Source organism: Phascolarctos cinereus, unplaced genomic scaffold, assembly GCF_003287225.1.
Source record: "Phascolarctos cinereus isolate Bilbo 61053 unplaced genomic scaffold, phaCin_HiC Scaffold_726;HRSCAF=1367, whole genome shotgun sequence".
NCBI classification, from domain to species: domain Eukaryota; kingdom Metazoa; phylum Chordata; class Mammalia; order Diprotodontia; family Phascolarctidae; genus Phascolarctos; species Phascolarctos cinereus.
Genome location: NW_027556098.1, coordinates 127,544,012 through 127,548,845, shown reverse-complemented (window position 1 = coordinate 127,548,845; position 4,834 = coordinate 127,544,012). Strand labels below are relative to the sequence as shown.

At 40.8% G+C, this 4,834-nt stretch overlaps 1 non-coding gene across 1 annotated transcript; it reads left to right on the top strand.

Moving 5' to 3' along the window:
* Positions 1-3,319: 3,319 nt before the first annotated feature.
* On the top strand, positions 3,320-3,445 carry LOC144454692 (U6atac minor spliceosomal RNA). Its single transcript, XR_013483201.1, has one exon. It is a non-coding gene; the product is annotated as a U6atac minor spliceosomal RNA (small nuclear RNA).
* The last annotated feature ends 1,389 nt before the right edge of the window (positions 3,446-4,834 follow it).

The following is a 4,834-nucleotide window of genomic DNA, read 5'->3' as shown; positions in this document are numbered from 1 at the left end:
AACAGGCAGCTGGAACTGAAGGTTACCACTCTGCTCTCCTCAGAGAGAGGGGTACTGGGCTAGAAATGTTTCCATTTGTTCCCTTAAATCTTATTAGTCTAGAATATACAACCAGACTCAATCTAACTTCTGATTACTTTGACATTATTATCAGGAGGAAGGAGGACCCCAATTTTTTTATTGAACCCTTTCCCACCAAATGCCAGTTCCACAATGAACACATATCATGAATAGCACAGAGAACCCATTTATCCAAACTGGAAGTGAAACAGAAACCAGAGAAGGTATATAGAGAACATATACCTGACAATACAAAGTGAGGGAGCTCTCCTATTGGGGGTAAGATAATTCAGCTCAACCAAGAGCTGTACAGAACAAAGAGTTCTGTATCTCATCCAAGGGGAAACTCCCAAAGTCTCTACTGTAGCTGGGAACAGAAACATGATGGAGACTGCTGCTACCTCTTCTCATGTTTTCCCAGAATGTTTTCATTTAGCAACGAAAAGCAAGATTGACCTCTTCCATCTTCTCCCTTGAAGCTGGAAGTCAGAAGCACCCAAAGTGACTCAGTACTTGAACACTACTAAAAATGACTTGAAGCTTGAAAAATCCCAAAAGGGACTGGCCAAGAACTGAAGCTCTTCTGCTCTCAGCAACTCCGCCCTGCTCTGCATTCGGGGCAGGGCATTCATCTCCACTAAATAAGGAGAAATTCCCACACCAATGGACTTTAGGACAGGGGATACTTTTGTAACAATAGTTACAAATTAAATAAATAAATGAATTAATTAATTAATTAGTTAGTTAGTTAGTTAATTAATTAATTAGTTAATGGATAAATAAAACAAATACAATGAAATTAATTGCCACATGGAGTGGAAACCCAAAGCTTTGCCCCAAAGAAATATAGTTCTGGTGCTTAGAGTCAAACCTGCTTCTCTCACTCTTGTCAATAAGAACAGAATTATCTCTAGTTCTGGCTATCTGGGTGCTCAAGATCTGTGCCACTTACATATGATACTACTGCTCTTCCTCTTCCTTTTCTCCTTTACCCTGTGTGGATAGGGTATTTGTGTCTCCACAGCAAGACCAGTCCTGGTCCCTCATAAGGGAAAAGGCAGGAAATACATATGGGTGCCCCAGTACCACTACCCTAGGTCTCGGTCTTCTCTTTTTTTTCCTTCTTGAAAATTCTGGACCTCAACTTGGTCTTGTTCCTTCTTCTTCTTCACCTCTTTCTGACATTGCTTTGGTAGCCTAAACTTTGTGGGTAGGCCTGCCTGAAGGAAACAAGCCAATTAAATGTATGTCACATTCTTGCTTCCTCTGCCCTCCCTCTCTTGCCTTCCCCAAAGAGATAGAAGGCACGCCTGGCACAGTGAGGATAGAAGGGGAAAGTTAGGGCAGGGAAAATGAAGGAGGCATGTTCCAAATGATCACCTGGAGGTAGAGACCCCTTGGGGGAAAGTGACATGGGAAGTGACATGACATGAATTTCGGTAAAGATTAATAAGAAGAAATTAATTAACAATGGGCACAGAATCACTCTACCCATTCTCCTCCCATCAGCCCTCTCCCAGTCATTTTCCTCTCATAAGATTTCAATAGCAAGCTTGCCCACCCTTGGGCATGAACTCTGCCCAAATAGTGGATGCCTGCAGAGTACAGAAATAGGGGAGAAGTGAACAAAGAAACTGACAACCATGGTAGAAAGCGAAACAGTATTGACACAAGAGGAAAAACAAGAGCCTAGCAGGTTCAAACTACTGCAGATCCTCCTCCCCACCACTGAGGTGTGGGACTTTCTGAACAGCTGGTCACTTCCTGACGCAGTGGGACAGTCTATGTAGTATTTCTCTGAACTCATCTGTATAGACTGGCAGTAGGAATTGAGCTCCTAGATTTGGGGCTTTCCTGAGAAAAGCTGTATGACTTTCTGTTCTGAAGAGGATTCAAAAACTGGGAGATCCTTGGGCTGGGTTTGATTTTTTTTTTCCAGTAATTTCTAATGATTAAAGAATCACATATAGTTGTGCCTTAGTAAATAGCCTCAGCTGAAACACATAGCATTTAGAGGGGGAAGAGCTTTTCCTGAAGGGGGGAGGGAAAACATCTTGAGCCAGGAATATAAATGGATAGCTCCGTTCCAAATCCTAAGCTTTGAAAGGAATCTAAGTCACTATTCCTGAGGGGCAGGACCAAAGGGATGAGTCATACCAGCTGCAATAGAGCCTGAGAGAAGCCCCTGTATACTTCTGGCTAATGCATGGTTGCTTCTATGTTGTCTCCTACATTAGACTATGTTCTCCTTGATAACGGGGGCTGCTTTTTGCTTTTCTTTGTATCTCCAGCACTTAACACAGTGCCTGGCATATATTAGGCATTTACTAAATGCTCGTTGACTTGAATGTGGCTGATACCCCAGAGCACTCTCTGATGCTGGATGATAACACATGACAGCTGGGGTGAGTGACTGATTGACAGGCTATATTCTCATCCTTGTTACTGAATGACACAGGCACTATTGCCATAGCCCAGCTCAATTCTGAGATTCACAGTACAGTATGTGAGAGAGTGAAGAGATGAAAGGCCAAAAGAAGCTCTAAGCAGTTCACAGCAGCTCAGCTGCGGTGGCCTGGGCTTTCCTATCCATACCCTTCAAGTGTGTGGCCTCAGCTGCTATACTTCTAAAGAAAGCAACCATGAGCGTGGATAACATTTCTGTTTCCCTGAGTACCTTGTGATCTACAATGAGGCCCTGTGCTACTCAGAGAGTACATTTAAAAGGTACCTAAAATGTTATGTTGGTGGATTTATCCATCCATTCTTGAAATCAGTTTAGAAGGGAATTCCAGCTATGATGATTGCCTGAACAAGCAAGCAGCCCAACTCCCACATACCTATTGAAGCAAAAACCTAAAAATAGCAACACACCAAATACTGATTAGATCAAGAAATCCAGGCAGAAACTACAGCAAGTGACTACATCCATCCATGAACTGCACAGAAAAATCAGCCAGGAGTTCAGGAAAATAGGAAAGAGGGCTTGCCAGAAAAGCCAGTGCCAGCTGGCTTGCCAGTCAAACCAGGAGCCTCCCAGAACAACCAGAGACAAGTCAGAGTCACCTGTAGCCATTAAGTTTTTGTATTCTGAGGCAATGAGAGTAAGGAGTCATACCAACAAACCTCAAGGTAGTAGAAAGCCTATGGCATGTATCTGGGAAGCAAACAGACATAGAAGTAACCAGTCCAGGATTGGCAGCTCTCAGATTGGAACACCTCAAGCCCAAGGACCTCAAGTTCCTTAGCATTTTGTCCTGAGATACCATAGAGGAGAGAACGCTAGCACTCCCCTTGTTAAGGATGGAAGAGGTCCTACTGGCCTTTACAACACATATACAGTTAAGGCAGTTCTGTACAACATACAGCCCATGGACCACTTTGACGCACCACAAGCACCCATGGGCTGTATGTTACATATACTTAAGTTAAGGCATTACCACCTACTCTGTGGCATCTAACTATGTTTTGAGGACAGGTAGGTGGCACAGTGGATAAAGTGCCAGGCCTGGAGTAAGAAAGACTCCAAGTTCAAATACAGCCTACATTTACTAGCTGTGTGACCTTGAGTAAGTCACTTAACCCTGTTTGCCTCAGTTTCCTCCTCTGTAAAATGAGCTGGAGAAGGAAATGGAAAACCACTCCAGTATCTTTGCCAAGACAATCACAAATGGGGTCATGAAGAGTTGGACACAATTGAAACAACTGAGAACCACAACTTGGAAACAAGAACAAAAAACATAGAGGACCCTGGTAGGCACTGAACCTCAAAAATCCAAGGAATCCTAAACCTACCAGAACTCTTTAAAAAATTTATTTTTCCCCAACTACATGTAGAAATAATTTTTAACATTTCTTCTTTCCTTACTTCCTTTTTTCTTTCTTTCTTATCTATTTTATATCCTGTAGTACTCTCTATATCTGTTTGGTCCTAAATTCTTCCCTTGTCCACAGATTCGACAAGTAAACTATTCCATGCTCCCCTGATTTGCTTATGATGTCACCCTTTATGTCTAAACATGTACTTATTTTGACCTTATCTTGGTATATGGTTTGAGATGTTGGTTTAACTTAGTTTCTACTTAGTGTTCCAGTATCCCCAGAAGTTTTTGTCAAATAATGTCAACTAATTATTTGTCCCAAAAGCTTGGATCTTTGGCTTCACAAACACTAAATTACTATGGTCATTTGCTAAAATATATTGTATAACTAATCTATTCCACTGATCCAGCACTCTATTTCTCAGACAATGCCAAACTGATCTGATGATTACCATTTTATAATACAGTTTGAGATCTGGTGTGGCTTGGCCATCTTCTTTCATATTATTTTCATTGATTTCCTTGATATTAATTCCCTTGATTGACTTTTTGTTCTAGCTCTATAAAATAATTTTTGGTAGTTTGATTGGTATAGCATTGAATAAGTAAATTAATTTGGGTAGAATTGTCATTTTATTATATTAGCTTGGCCAACCCATGAGCAACTGATGTTTTTCCAATTATTTAGATGTGACTTTATTTGTGTGAAAAGTGTTTTGCAATTGTGTTTGTTTTGACAGGTAGACTCTCAAATATTTTATAATGCACACAGTAACTTTAAATGGAATTTCTCACTACTGGACTTTGTTGGTAATATATAGAAATGCTGATGATTTATGTGGGTTTATTTTTTATCCTGCAACTTTGCTAAAGTTTTAAGTTCAATTAGTTTTTTAGTTGATTCTCTAAGATTCTCTAAGTAAGCCATCACATCATCTGTAAAGAGTGATAGT